Below are 16,844 nucleotides of genomic sequence, written 5' to 3' on the forward strand. Positions count from 1 at the left end.
GGTTGGCTCTCTGGTGCAGCTGCCATGCCTGTTGGCCTGTCTGTAGGCCCCGAGTCTCCCTCTTTCCCTGGAGTATGATGAGCAGCACTGAGAAGAGCTCAAAAGGCATGGGCCAGGCCCCAACACATCACAGTGATTTTTATCTCTCAGGAACTTCTGGGCTGACAACATACTTTCCACCAACATTTTACCTGTTTGTGAGGGCTTTGCACTTGCTCAGGGGTGAAATTCCAAACCACTGGGGGTGACCACTGTCCTAGGCACTTTCCCATAACTCTCCTGAACACCCTGCCACTCAGAATCAACTAGGCCCGGGGCAGATCTCCGAGAGGTGTTCTTTGGAAAGATTTGTATTACTCTGGGCAAGATCAGACACACATTTAGGAGACATGACAACAGAGCAGGCTGATGGTGGTGCCTCAATAACATTTGAGACTCTCAAAAGGTGAAAAGTATTCTCCTGTGTTCCATTTATCAGCTGTTGTCCTAGTTTTGAGCAGGGCAAAAGGACTGAAAAGATCTTTTACCCCTTCCCAGGAGTAAAATAAAAATGCTCCACACTGGATTGGAAGTTCAAATGGAAATTCTGTTTACATATATACAAAAGGCATTCATGCGAAAGGAACACATTCACAGGTTAGGCTAAGTCCTTCACCTGGACCCACCAGGCCCAAACCTTCCAGAGCCTTCCACAGAGCTCCACCCCCCTCAGCCTCAGCAGCCCCAAATGCAGCCCAACTGCCCCACACTAGAGCCAGGCCTGCCGCAGGCTGCAACAGGCCCTGGGGTGTAGATGGAAACTCACGGCCAGACGAGGCCAGGAGAAAGTCTCTCCCCCACAAACCATAAAGATGACAGTGCCTGTGTCCTGATGTCGAGAGAAGAGAGCCAGCTTTGGCTGTACACTCCCTTAAATAGAGAGATACAAGAAAACTGAATAGAATAACAGATTATAATATCCTGGGATGAACTGCCCTGGGACTCTCTAGCCTCTGGACAACTTTTCTTTATGGTTATACCAATTAACTCTTGATTTCCCTTAACACAGAATCACACATTATCAACCAGGTTGGAAGAAACCTCCAAGATCATCAAGTCCAGCTGATCACCCAGCCCTAAGTAATCACCTGGACCATGGCACTAAGTGCCTCATTCAGGATTTTCTTAAACACCTCCAGGGATGTTGACTCCACCACCTCCCTGGGCAGCCCATTCCAGTGGCCAATCTTTTTTTCTATGAAGAACTTCTTTCTAAGATCAAGCCTAAACTTCCCCCTGCTCATCTTGAGACTGTGTCCTCTTGTTCTGTTGCTGGTTTCCTGGGAGAAGAGACCAACCTCCACCTAGCTACAACCTCCCTTCAGACAGTAATAAGGTCTCCCCTGAGCCTCCTCTTCTCCAGGCTAAACAACCCCAGCTCCCCCAGCCTCTCCTCACAGGGCTTGTGCTCCAGACCTACAACAGTTATTTGAGATTACTGATAAATGATGACACAAATACCAGCTCAACTGAGTAACCAGTGGGATAATCAAATCATAACACATGCCAGCCCCACAGAGGACGCCACGCATAAAATGCATAAGATCTTATGCATTGTAACCAGAAAAGCAAACAATGGAATACCATAACATGAAGGGAAACATACTGAAGCAAATATAGGATGAGCAAATGTAGTTTACCCATCTTAGAAACTAGAAATATAATGACAAGAGGTACAGTGGCTTCTGATGACAGGAAGAAATGAGAAAGTCAACAGGGGAAGCACCAAGTCAGACACCTGAAAGCAGAGGATAAAAAGATGTATAAGAAAACTATATCACTTTTCAGCATGGCATTATAAAGCCCAACTTCATCTTTTTTTTTTTTTTTTTCTTTTTGGAGATTTTGTTAAGCAAATAACTGCACAGGGGTGCTTCTTTTCACCTGTGCAGACAATTAAAAGGGCAGGATACATTTACTTCATAAATTTTGCATATTAACAGCATGCAAGGCCTAAAAAATTATTCCACAAACAATGGAATTTCCTCTGGATTTGTATTTTACATCTCTCCCTGTCTCATCCTAACTAGAGAGAACCTGTCCACGTAACCCATTCTATCAGTGGGAGCGAGCACAGTCCCATCCCTGCTGCTGACGATCCTGCTTCACAGGCATTTCTACAGCTAAGGCTTACTTCATTAAATGGGTAAGTAAATGGGGTTTGTGTCATATAATCTGTCCTTCCTTCTTGCCCTCCCCTGACCTATCCCATGATAATATGCAAGATCACCTAAGAATTTTCCACTATAGCTTTAAAGGAACTGGAAGTGTGTGCATTTTGCTTCTCTTTTATCACTCAGCAACACTCAGGCTTAAGGTGTGGATCTTAAGACTGCAAGGCCAGATCTTGATGCATGCTGAACAAAGGCTTGCAAGTGTTAAACATGTCATTAGCCACTCAGGCTTTTTCCTCTTGGACTGCCATTTGTTCCTGAATTTCTACCAGACACATACAATAGTATTTTTTCCATATCATAGAATCATAGAATCAAGAAGGCTGGAAGAGACCTCAAAGATCATCAAGTCCAACCTGTGGCCCTAAACCTCATGACTATCTAAACCATGGCACCAAGTGCCACGTCCAATCCCCTCTTGAACACCTCCAGGGATGGTGACTCCACCTCCCTGGGCAGCACATTCCAATGGCCAACCACTCTCTCCATGAAGAACTTTCTCCTCACCTCCAGCCTAAACCTCCCCTGGTGCAGCTTGAGACTGTGTCCTCTTGTTCTGCTGCTGGTTGCCTGGGAGAAGAGACCAACCCCCTCCTGGCTACAACCTCCCTTCAGGTAGTTGTAGACAGCAATGAGGTCACCCCTGAGCCTCCTCTTCTCCAGGCTAAACAGTCCTCTCCTCATAGGGCTTGTGCTCAAGGCCTCTCCCCAGCCTCGTTGCCCTTCTCTGGACATGCTCCAGCAATTCAACATCTTTCCTAAACTGAGGAGCCCAGAACTGGACACAGTACTCAAGGTGTGGCCTAACCAGTGCTGTGTACAGGGGTACAATGACCTCCCTGCTCCTGCTGGCCACACTGTTCCTGATGCAGGCCAGGATGCCATTGGCTCTCTTGGCCACCTGGGCACACTGCTGGCTCATGTTCAGCCTACTCTAAATCAGTACCCCCAGGTCCCTTTCCACCTGGCTGCTCTCCAGCCACTCTGACCCCAGCCTGTAGCTCTGCATGGGGTTGTTGTGGCCAAAGTGCAGCCCCTGGCACTTGGATTTGTTGAATGCCATCCTGTTGGACTCTGCCCATCTGTCCAGCCTGTCAAGGTCCCTCTGCAGAGCCCTTCTACCTTCTAACAGATCAACACCTGCTCCCAGCTTGGTGTCATCTGCAAATTTACTGATGATGGACTCAATCCCCTCATCCAGATCATCAATAAAGATACTGAACAGGATGGGGCCCAGCACTGATCCCTGGGGGACACCACTAGTGACAGGCTGCCAGCTGGATGTGGCACCATTCTCCACCACTCTCTGGGCTCTGCCCTCCAGCCAGTTCCTAACCCAGCACAGAGTGCTGCTGTCCAAGCCACAGGCTGCCAGCTTGGCCAGGAGTTTGCTGTGGGGGACAGTGTCAAAGGCCTTGCTGAAGTCCAGGTAGACTACATCCACAGCCTGCCCCACGTCCACCAGGCTGGTCACCTGAGCATAGAAGGAGATCAGGTTGGTGAGGCAGGACCTGCCCTTCCTAACTCCATGTTGGCTGGGCCTGATTCCTTGGCCATCCTTCAGGTGTGCAGTGATTGCCCTCAAGACAATCTGCTCCATGATTTTCCCTGGCACTGAGGTCAGGCTGACAGGCCTGTAGTTCCCAGGTTCTTCTGTCCGTCCCTTCTTGTGGACGGGTGTCACATTGGCCAGTTTCCAGTCTTCTGGGACCTCTCCAGTGAGCCAGGACTGAATGTGGATTATAAGAGCATCTACACTTAGCCCATATCTGGGGCTACACTCTAGCAGTTGCTCTATCACCTAATAACCCCTCCCCAGCAGGGGAGTCAGGAATAGGATGGGAGACCCACAGGTTGTAGCAAAAATAGATTTCATTAAATAGACAAATTAATACCAATGCCAACAGAAGAGACATAAAGTTGTACTCAGCTAGGCTAAAGTGCAGCAGCCACAACATCCAGGAATGTAGTCCCCAAGGGGAAGAGGAGCAGTGTAAGGAGAAACCTCAAGAGTAAGCTCCCCTCTCCTCAGCGAACTCCCTCCTTTATACCGGTTGTGATGTTCATGATCTGGGACACACCTGCAGCCAGCTCCAGTCAGCTGTCATAGCTGACTCGGAGCTACTAATGGCCTGCAGCCCATAACTGTCCTAGGAGTCTGTCCTAGCAAAACCAGGACAAAGAAGTAATGCTCAAATACTATGATGATGAAGATAATCTAAAAATATATTGAGTAGATTAGACAAAAACAAACACCATCCAGGAAGTGTTGAGAGATGACCATTTTACTTGAAACTTTCACTTTAGTGTGCAAGGACTTAGATTTTTTGCTCTCTTGGTACATTTTAAATCCTCTGTTTTTCCCTAGGCAAAAAAGATGTATTGAGAACAGCATAAGGTGAAAAACATAAAAACTGACAGACTGAAGAGTCATGGAAGATGTTCTGCTTTTTATTAGCTTGTTATGTGAATTTTATATTTGGTTTTCTGCTAGTTGTTTGCCTGGGAAAGACGTATTTTATAAATTAAAAAAGTAGCATACTGCAATATATCTTCACTTGTTATATTTAGGCAAACTCTTCTGAGGAATGGGTTCTCACATTCTGAGTGTTTTTTAAGAAGTCAGGTTTGACCATTTAAACCAATTTGAGTTGTATAGAAGTTTTGAAGCTACAGACAGTAAAGACTGGGATGCTCAGATATTGTAGTAACTGGATTGACTGGTACAACGTATAGCTATCAGAAACCAGTATAATTTCCCTTTTTTCTATTCAGTTCACACAGGCTTGTATTGACTGGCATCTTGCTTTAAAATTTAGCTGGAGATAAAGCTCAATCTAAAATCATTCTTATCAGAGTGAATTCCAAATGGTTTGGAAGACGGTTTTGTATGTTCAAGTGTTTCATTCCCTCAAGCATTTCTTTCTCTAAATAAGAGATTGGGGTTTAAGTTAATTAAAAATATTAGACAAGATTTCAACTGGTCTGATTTTTTTTCACCAGATTTGGTCTGCATTTCACAGTTTCTGGTGCATCCTCTTAAGTAAGCAACATGTCATATGCCTGTTACTATGCTGCATCTGTGGGACTAAAAAAGGAAAGTCTTCCAGTTACAAAGGGATGTTCAGCCTGTGTCATTAATTTCTAGTTCTACCTATACAATCCTATTTGATCCCTTAGACACCTGCTCAGCCTGTCTGAATTGGCTCATTGGAAACATAGTTCTTGGAAGATGAGTTATAACTGAAAGGAAGAAGCAGGAGAGTGGAAGGAAAATAAATTAAGAAAAGGCAGAATAACTGTTCTCTACTAGTTAATCTCTGAAAGCTTTCTTTTATCTCTCATTTTGTCACTGTGCACCTCAGAAATACCTATGTATCCCCCTCTTTTTAAAAATGTTGTTATTTTTACAAGGATCTCTATTGTGGATGCCATTAAGTAAGTATTATCTGCTCACTCTGACAGCTGATCTGTGAACCCTCTTGGGTTCAGAAGGAAACATCGAAATATGCTCATGGTACACTTCAGAATTTTTCTTTACACCTGACATTACCTCACACAATCTGGGCCTCTGAAAAAAAAAATCCCAGGGATGTTTTTAACATCCCCTTTCACACAGCCTATGCTACAATCAAGACTACATTTTATGTCTTCAAACTTTTATCCCTGAATGCATATTTGCAACAGGAGAGTGCAGTTATAGAGTTGCTCCAGCAAGGAGGGTAAATGCTCACTGACATGTCATGTCATGAACATTGATTTAGTTTGGTTAAGGCATCTGACACTTCCTCTTTATGTGGGGATATTCCTAAAGGTGTATCAAGTACTTTGGGAACACCCTTACCTGCTGTGTCATCTGAATTAATCCACTCTTATACCACATCCTTTAATTTGCCTTTCCACACTTTTTAATTTTTTCTGCTGAAAGAGCTTCCTTGTGAACCACAGTAAGTCTTGTTTCTTTACTGCTTATCAAGGCCACTGTCTCTCTTGGAATCAAAATACCAGAGTGGAAATCTCCATCCCTTTCTCTTTTAGGCCCAAGATCTAAGTGGGCATAATTTTCCAGAGATTAAATCCCCTTTCCCCGTGACAGCATGTTTCTTATTACCTGCAATGACACTGGGAAACTACATGCTGCCCAGTACAGCCACCTGGCTACGTTTTACAATTATAGGAGCTCCAAAGCACCACACTTCCATGCAGAATCACACTCCTTCCCATCTTTTATCTTGTGGAACAAGCCCACTCCATAGGGTCCTCATCCACTACAGAGCCACATCCCTCCCAGGAAATTTTGATACCTCAATCTTCATCTTTATCTATCAGAGAAGACTTCAAAGTGGTGGTAGGGTCAGGGTTCAGATCCTTCTCTGGAAAAACAAAAGCAGATTCTAACTGCCTTATGAGGAGTGATGCAAAGCAACTGACAGCATTTTATCAAGGAGAATGAGATGCACACAGGCTATCCAATAAACAAATCACTTTAAACAATTTGCAAGCCATATTGACTCCATATTCTTTTAGGAGGCACCCTGAGGGATTTTTAGAGAGATGTTTAGAGCAGTTTTACCTCCCGGGAAACAAAGCACTGACTGATACACTAAAAGACAGTGAGCAAATCTAAGCAGTTCCATATTGGAGGGCATTTTCTTCCTTTTCTTGAAAGGCAGAAATTTCCAGTGCAAAGGGATTTCTAAAGCACAAGAAAAGACAATAACAGAAGATTGCCGAAATCACTACTTCAGGATTTTCAGACACAATTTCTCATGGAAGTAGGTACTCTCATACAAAACATCAGGAAGAGGAATGCATAAAATGAAATGCTGGTCATATACAGTAGTTACTGAGTTGTGATAATTTAACCCACAGCAACACCAGAGATTGTTATTGATCTATATCCCCTCTTGAGAATATGAGGAGAGCTGACCAAGTTCACAGATAACAACCAGACCACATGATTATCCCTTGTGCCTGGATGAGAGAGAGCAAGAATACAAAACATCATGAAGGATGTCAAGATGTTTGAAGGCTGTTTGCCACTTAGTAGAAGGGAAAGCAGCAGAGATAAAAGGGATGGTGATAAAGCTGGACCTGAAATAGCTGGGAAGAAAGACTGGTATGGGTAAGTTTCATTCTGATACCATGACCTTACAAAAATAAGTAAAGACAACCTTAATTTCTTGGACAAAATCCCTTGACTTCATGCCAATTTGCTCCAATGACATCAAATTTTGTTGTGAAACAATGAGGTTATACAGGGTAAGGGCAGCAACCTGATCCCTAGTCAGGGAGATGCTTATGGTTCTCCAGAGGATGACAGCTAATAACACAAATGGAGCTTTTGCTCTTTAAACTTGACATTAATAATGCCAAATTATTCCCCTTCCCACACTCTATGATGACTGGTTGTTTTGGTTATAAATAGTAACAATCACTGGTAGGCTAGCAGTGCCTAGAGATCTTAGCCAAGATCAGCCCTGTTGAGCTATGTACTTTGCAAAAACCTAATAAGACAGAGCCTGCAGCCTCACCCTGCCCAGGGAGCTCAACTCTAGAAAGACAAAGCAGTGGAATCATAGGAGCAGACCAGAGTGTGGAGAGATGGGAAGGGAATCAGCCAAAGGTCATATCTCAATGTCAGAAGGAAAAGCAAAACAAGGTGCTAGGCTGGACGGTTGCCAGTGCCAGCCTGTGCTCAAAGCAGCCTCTCCATCCCCTTTTGATTTGTGCTAGTACCTCAGTGATACTTTTCACAGAATCACAGAAACATTCAGGTTGGAAAAGACCCTCAGGATCACCAAGTCCAAATGAGAACCCTACTCAACAAGGTTGACCCCTAAACCATGTCCCCAAACACCACATCCAAACAACCTCTAAACATATCCTGGGTTGGTGACTCCACCACCTCCCTGGGCAGCACATTCCAATGTCTGACCACTCTTGCTGTGAAAAGATTTTTCATAATGTCCAGTCTAAATCTATCCAGTTGCAGCTTGAGGCCATTCCCTCTTGTTCTATCACTAATTACCTGTGAGAAGAGACCAGCACCAGCCTCTCCACAATGTCCTTTCAAGTAGCTGTAGAGAGCAATGAGGTCTCCCCTCAGCCTCCTTTTTTTCAAACCAATCAGCCCCAGCTGAGGTGCCCCAAACTAGACACAATACTCATAAAGTGTGGCCTCACCAGAGCTGAATACAACGGAATAATCACCTCCCTACTCCTGCTGGACACAGCATTTCTGATACAGGCCAGGATGCCATTGGCTTTCTTGGCCAGCTGGGCACACTGCTGGCTCCTATTCAGCTGCTTGTCGATTAGATCCCCCAGGTCCCTTTCTGCCAGACAGCTTTCCAGCCACACTTCCCCAAGCCTGTAACATTGCTTGGGGTTGTGCAGGACCTGGCATTTGGCCTTGTTGAAGCTCACCCCATTAACGTTGGCCTATCCAAGTCCCTCTGCAGAGCCTCCCTACCCTGGTGCACATCAACACTCCCACCTAACTTGGTGTCATCTGTGAACTTACTGATGACACACTCTATGTCTTCATCAAGATCATCCAGACACCTGACTCTGACCAGGCTTGATGTTTCAAAAAAAGTTTGCACAAAATGCCCAGATTTCTTGCCCAAGCTTTCCTTCTGTGATGCAGATGTTTACTGGCCTCCAACAGATAGCCCAGATTATCTAAACAACCTGTTACCGATACCGGGTAAAACATTACTGAGCAATTTGAGCCCATGGTACAGTAAACCAGAATAGCTTTGTCTCTTTTTTGATCTGTACATCTCTCTCCTGTACATGTTCTCTCCTGTTATAGCTAGTTATTTGCCCCAGGCAAACAACTCTTGGTCTCAGCTCTGGCTGAAGGCACCAAGTGTCCAGTAAGAAATACAAAAGCACGTTTGATAAGAGGAACTTCAGTCTCATCATCAGCCTCTCATCTGAAGGGATCACAAAGCCCTTTCCAAGACCAATTACAAGCTCCACTCAACTGCAGGAGACTGGGGCACTGCAGCCGGGCTGACAACTAGCACATCTGTACTGCAGAAGGATGGGGAGGTGGAAATTTTGATCAAAGATATGGACACAACTCCTTGTTGCTATCAAGAGTCACAAAATTTGTAATAAGTGAAACAGGAGGGAACAAACTGTGTTTGTGCCTTTTTTTTTTTAATCCCTTGAGAGAATTTCAGCCATTTCTTGCCTACAGAAATAAACTCAAATACCCTAGAACAAGTTAAAATAGAGAAGCTAAATGCTACAATATTGTTAATACCTCCTCCTCCCCCCCCCCCAAAAAAAAAAAAAAGAAAAGAAAAAGAATTATGATCATGACATTTTAAGAGTCAATTATTTTTCTTTGGGGTTTTTTTTGGCACATTGCAGTCATGTTTTCTAGCTTCTCAACTGCAGATACCAGAACTTAATTTTTTTTCTTCTACCCTCCCCCCCACCCTGAAAGTGGTATTATTCCTGAAGTGAGAATCTTAGTAAAAACACCAATACAACGTTTAATAAAAACACCAACACTGAGACAAATGCCAATGGTGGTGATGCAAAAAAACCCCACTAAGCCATTTCATTTGACTAAATTGCCATGAGAAACAAAGGCCTTTGAATTGCTAACAAGTTAAATCACAAATTGCAGGTTTGCTCTTAAGTATGATACACCACAAGAAACTTTATCACAAATTATTAGAGCTGCATTAATTTGTGCTTGGCTTCTACTGCGTAAAGCCCAAAGTGCACCCCAAGAAGGGAAATCCTTATGCTTGTGGAAAATAATGGTGAACTTTGCCCTATGGTGAATTTGCAAGGGGCTGACACAGGAAAAAAGAAGTGAGGGGAAAGGATCTGACTGGAAACACAATAGCAGACTTAAAAGGCTCTGATAAATGAAAAGTCATTCCAAGATTAGGGTCTCATTCAGAAAAATAACAAAGACATCTTCTGGTATGTGGCTGAAAATAGATTCCATATGAAAATGCTTAGTAGAGTTTATCAATATTTTTCATTTTCAGCCTCACTTCAAACAGATGCAGTGTTTTGAAAATCCACAACAGCATTTTTTTAAACCTGTTGAAATTTAGCTGCAGAAGCCACACAATTAATGTTTTCATTTTTCAAATCAATCTGAAAGATTTAAATATTGCAATCCTTTCATGCTTTCCCCCCACCCCCTTCCATCTGCTTGATCTTGTCCTCACTTCTCATAAAAATACTACAAGTGAGGAAAAAGAAAACATTTTTTCCTTGCCTGAAAACTGAAGTCAAGAGCCAATTAACCGAAATGTTCCAGAAGCTTTGTGGAAAACTTAGAAAAAGCACTGAGAAGTGTTTAGCATTTTCAGACCATCTCTAGTAGTCTTTAAATGAAGTCTCTTACCAGGACATATCCAGGCTTCTAAACTCTGTAAAGGATTTTTGTGGCCAGAATTTGTTTTCCTTTTCTAGGAAAAAACCCAACCAAACAAAACCCAAACCAAACCAACCAACCAACAAACAAACAAACCCCAGCTCAAACCCAAACCAAACAACAACAACAAAACAACCAAACAAAATACAAAGAAAACCCCAAAATAGTAGAATGAACCTGAAATGTAATTTTTAAAAAGGCAAAGCAAATGAAAGAAAAGTGTTAAGTTTTTCTCAGGTTGCCTAACACCTGGTTCACGACACAGTATATCCAAATTAATATAATAATTCAATTGTTTAACAGTAAAGGGCATATGGAGGGGGGGAAAATGCTATTGTTCTGTCGATACATTAGGTATTAAAGCCTTGCAGTACAGAATTAAACTGCTTGTAAGTATAGGCTTAAAGCTACCACGTTTCTTACAGAGTGTAATAACCTGGGAGCAGAGGAGAACACATGCACTCAGAATTCTCAGCTCAGGAATGTCAGCAAAAAAACCCACCAAAACCCAAAAAAAACAACACCCAGTCTCCCTAGAGCCATTTTACTCTAAAAATGCAATCCAGTCCAGAAGGATGAGAGATGTTGCTGTCTAGTTTTATAACTCCCATCTTTTCTTTTCCAAAAGAAACTCTTGGCTGAAAACTTCCAGCCCAGCCCAAAGCCACTCACTCACACCCCGGAAACAGTCATGTAGAAGACCACGTAGGAGAGCACCACCTAGTGACTAACACCACAACAGTAGCACTGCTCAAAGCCACAAGGGGAGGAAAACCCAAACAAAAGTTTTTAAAAGCAGTCTGCCAAGTCCGGTTTAGTTAGGTAGGTAGCTTCTTTGTCCTGGAATATGTCTCGGGTTTTGAGCAGATATTGTTGTAAGTCAAAAAGCAGTTTACAGAATCACAGAACGTTAGGGGCTGGAAGGGACCTCAAAAGATCATCCAGTCTGACCCCTCTGACAGAGCAGGATCACCTAGAGGAGGTCACACAGGAATACATCCAGGCAGGCTTTGAAAGTCTCTGGAGAAGGAGGCTTCACAACCTCTCTCGGCAGCCTGTTCCAGTGTTTTGTCAGCCTCACCATGAAAGTGTTTTTCCTTATGTTCATGTGGAATCTCCTGCATCCCACCTTGTCCTGTCATTGCACATCACTGAGCAGAGCCGGGCTCCATCCTCCTGACACTCAACTTTACATCTTTATAAACATGAATGAGGTCACCTCTCAGTCTCCTCCAGGCTAAAGACCCCCAGCTCCCTCAGCCTTTCTTCAGCAGGGAGATGTTCCATTCCCTTTAGCATCTTTGTAGCTCTGCACTGGACTCTTTCAAGCAGTTCCCTGAGATCCTTCTTTAACTGAGGGGCCCAGAACAGGACACAAATATCCAAAAGTGGCCTCACCAGGGCAGAGTAGAAGGGGAGGAGAATTTCCCTCAACCTGCTAACCACACCCTTTCTAATACACCCCAGGATACCACTGGCCTCCTTGGGCCAATGGTGTCAATTTATTTTAAATTCAATACACTAGGTTTTGGTAAAACATATCCTCTATGTTATGAAAAAGGCAGGTCTTCTATTAGAATTTGCACTTTAAACACCAGAAATTTACACTGTAGGAATCTGGGAATCCAAAGCACTAAACCCTCAATTTTGCATCCATTACTCAAGTGAATCATCATGAGGCATCTGTGGGACTACTTCCAGGAGTAGGAAAAGAGGCATATGTCTGTGAAAGAGCTCAGAAGAGTACAATTCTGCCAATTTTATCACGAATCTCCTATCTGCGGACTGAAGCCACAGCTTCTGGAGTCAAGTGCTTCTACATGAAATCTGAATTCTAACCTAAATCTGAATCTCTAACTCTGAAGTTCAAATAAAAAGCTTGGGCAAGTGTGAGACACATGAACCCCCAAGAACTAGAAATCAACATGAGTAATAATATTTTAAAATCTGTTTGAATGTCACTGAGAGAACGTGGGCATGGGTGTCTGCAGATGCCAACACCAAGCAAACTCTGAACCTCACTCTTGGGTGCAGCATCATAGGAAATCAGCCATTCAGGAGAGACTTCTGCGCTCAAATTCTGCAGGCTTGCTCTTCTGCTATTTCTGAACAACCCCATGCAAGAGGTTGGAAAACAGTTCTGCTTTGCTTTGGGGAGGAAGGTGGGGGTTGAGGGGATACTGACAAATCCTATTTATTTTCACAGATTGAATGTGGCAACTGTGGGTAATCAAAGTTGTATTAACTCGTATGACTTGTAACTACAATGCATCTTCAGCAGAGAAGAATGTGTGTATAGTTGCAGGATCCCCATGTACTGTACTACTCCTCTTTGTGCTTTTATTAAAAATATTCTATGGCTTGTTTCTTCCCATTTCCACAGTGAGTCCAGGTTTTCTGGACTAATAGAATCACAGAAAACATCTGGTTGGAAGAGACCTCAAAGCTCATCCAGTCCAACCCTTGACCCAGTTTAGGGTCAATCCTAAACCATGTCCCTAAGTGCCAGGTCCACATACTGCTTGAACACTTCCAGGGATGGTGACTCCACCACTGCCTTGGGCAGACCATTCCAATGGTTGAGAACCCTTTCTGTGAAGAAATATTTCCTGGCATCCAGCCGGAACCTCCCCTGGCACAGCTTGAAACCATTTCCTGTGGTCCTGTAACTTGCCACCAAGGAGAAGAGGCTGCCCCCTCCTCACTCCAACCTCCCTTCCTGTATTTAAAGTTGTAGAGAGCAATGAGATCTCCCCTCAGCCTCCTCTTCTCCAGACTGAACAACCCCAGATCCTTCAAATGCTCCTCATAGACCATGTGCTCCAGGCCCTTTATGAACCTCATTGTCCTCCTATGGACATGCTCCAGAATCTCAATATCCTTCTTGTAGTGAGGAGCCAACCTGAAGTAGTTCAGTATTTTTTTCATGGACTGAAGTCCAGCAGACCATGTGATTGTAACATACTATAGGAACCTTCTTTTGCTGTGTTTCTATTAGTGTTTTCACCATTATTTGATTTCTTTGTTGTTGTTGTTGCTGTTTACCTGCTTGTATCCCTCAGTCAGTGTAGCATCTAGACTACATCTTCAACCAAAGGACTTTTGCAAGCTGATGCCCAGGATGGCCCTATTTAGAGGCTTACTCTTGCAGCAGAGTGGGAAGGTCTTCCTCTTGGTTGCTTTTGAAAGCATCTTTTTTGCCACTGCATTTTCCATCTGCATTCTTTTGTTTACCGTTAAGGTCTGTGTGTTTTTCCTACTCTGCCTGTGGCAGGAGTGTCCCTCTGAAAGTAAGACTTTCTCTGGATGGGAAGTGTTTGGTGAATTTTAAATACCCTTATTGATTTCACATTAATTTTCTTTATGAACCAGGAAAAGCTCCTATGTGAGGCTGTAACTGCCAAGAAATATTACACAAGTTGTTTAAAACCTACTGCCTGGAAGCAGCCTGACAGTTTGACTAATTTATTTTTCTTATTTTTAAGTATATTCTTTAAACATACCTTATCTTCATTGATTAGTATTATCTATGCTGAAGCCTGCAGCACAAAAATGATCACAGCAGACGTGACTGCCTCTTGGAATTCTGCTGCAAGAGGTATTTTGCAGAAAGCTGGGGTTATTTCCCCCCCTCTTCTTCGATGGCACATAAGAACATAATGATTTTGCCTCTGTACCAGCCAACACCACTTCTGTGGCTTCTGTTTTAGGGCACTGGACCTGTAAAAGGGGCAGATTCTCTCAGTATAGGCAATTCCCCCCACCCCCATCCCCGTTACATCAGTTTATTCCACATTCCACAAGTCTACTTTAGGATACACATTATTGACTGCTCTCTAGTGAATAATTTTTTTAGTCATTCTTTGGCCTCAGAAAATTGCCTTTGAAATGTTTTATGCAAGAGTATTCATTATGAACAATTAATGTACTGAAAAAGTCAGCACCTCGAGAAGGCGTTGCATAGAGGATAAGTAAATTTATGTCCATGCAGCATTCAAACTTCCTGCACTTTTCATTCTTCTAAAATGTGTATCTTACATTGCAGTACAATAGCTTATATGAATCTGGTGACCTGAAGGGAATCATGTCAAAGCTGTATTACTTTGTGTTTTAGAAAGTGAAAGCAATTGACTAAGACTTTTCTTTTCTCTTCCACTATTTTTAGGTATGACAACTGGCAGTTTGATAGTAATTCAAAGTATTTACTCAGAACATCTCTGCATGTTTTTTCTTTTTTTTTTTTTTGTCAGAAGCCCTCCAAAAATGGTTTGGAGGAAGCTACAACCCACATAAAGACAGTCATGTAAAGTGAGAAATGTCTTTTGCATCAAATGGGGGGGTGAAAGGGCTACTTGTATTCACTTATCCTGATATTAAGTTTAAAATGTAGAGAAATCCAAATTTAAACCTCCAAAGCTTCTCCCCTTGACATGTGTAAGGAACTCATATTGTTTCACTTCATTTACAAAATACATCTGGTTGGAAGAAACCTCAGAGATCATCCAGTCCAACCGTTGACCCAGCACTGAAGGGTCAACACTAAACCTGGGCCCTAAGCCAGCCACACACTGGTTGAACACCTCCAGGGATGGTGACTCCACCAATGCCCTGGGCAGACCATTCCAAAAGAGGAAATATTTCTTAGCATCCAGCTGGAACCTGCCCTGGTGTAGCTTGAAACCATTTCCTCTGGTCCTGTTGCTTGCCACCAGGGAGAAGAGGCTGCCCTCTCCTCACTCCAACCTCCCTTCAGGTAGTTGTAGAGAGCAATGAGGTCTCCCCTCAGCCTCCTCCAGACTGAACAATCCCAGCTTCCTCAGATGCTCCTCGTAGTTCATGTGCTCCAGGCCCTTCTCAAGCCTCATTGCCCTTCTCTGGACATGCTCCAGCACCTCAATGTCTCTCTTGTAGTGAGGAGCCCAGAACTGAATGCAACTCTCAAGGTGTGGCCTCACCACCTCTTTAATAAGGCTTAAGCCTTAAAAATGATGCATGTTTCATATCACAGTCAAAATGATCTAAGAAGTCTTTTAAAGATACTGCCTGCTAATGAAGCAAATCCAGGAGCAGCAGATTCTAATCTGATTTACAGTAACATGTGAAGCAAGAACACTGGTCACTTCAGTTGGTTTGCAGTGATGGAAGGGACATTACAGCATAGGTCACCCTAAATGACTAACTACAGTCACGAGTAGCACATACCTCTCTTGTCATGTCACAGCACCACACCTAGGAGAAGATGAGCAGAGAAGTTCAATGGCTGCTTCCTCCTTGGCAAGTACAAAGTTCCCCAAAACCCAGAAGAACCTTCACTTCCCAAGCTCTCTCAAAGTTATTGATCAAATTCCTTTGGTTTGCAACAGTCGCTCTTCCAGGCCACAGTATCAGTGCTGTCTTTTGACCTTTTTAATGGGAAAGGCAGAAAGCAGCTTGTGTTCATGGAAAAAAAGGTTTATTGATTGGGCTTGATTACCTTTTTTAGACTAACAGAGATCATTTAATTAGTTTAATACTGAATTTGTAGTAGTATAAATTTTAGACAAAAGTCATTAGATTGCAGACAGATTAGGGATCCATATGAAATCAATTGTCTCTCTCATACATTACAATAAGGGAAATACTGTTGGAATAAGGTCCGTATTGCAATTCAATTATATTTGGCAGGTCAATTAGAATTGCTCACTAACTATATACAAGTATTTCCTCTTTGAGTGTGCTATAGTAATGGATATTTTTACCCATTTACCTCACATTATGAGTGATGAACAGGATGATTCCAATTAAAACCAATACCAAACATTCCATTCCCCGATCTTCATCTTTTTTATCTTCCTTCAGTGACTACTCTTCCACACCCCTAAAAAAAATCTGATTCATAAAGCAGACTGCTACCTTCTTTCTCCCACACCTCTCAGGTTTGAGTATGGAAATATTATGTATACACAGCCCAACAAAGTGTCTTGCAACAGAATGTACTTCACTATTAAGACACTCATGCTGGCTGTGGAAACTCTATGACTGTGACAGACGGATCTCCCTTACCCACCCAAACATGTTCAGAGCTGTGCAAAATCCCAGCACTGGGCTGCCACAGCCCAGCACTGCCCAACACTAACTACTGCAACTTATATCGTGTTGGAGCAGAGTTTATATAAAGAATATTTGATTGCATGCTTTTCCTTCTTCAGTCTTCTGCATTACATATCACTAAA

This window comes from Indicator indicator, chromosome 2, assembly GCF_027791375.1.
Source record: "Indicator indicator isolate 239-I01 chromosome 2, UM_Iind_1.1, whole genome shotgun sequence".
In the NCBI taxonomy this organism is placed as follows: domain Eukaryota; kingdom Metazoa; phylum Chordata; class Aves; order Piciformes; family Indicatoridae; genus Indicator; species Indicator indicator.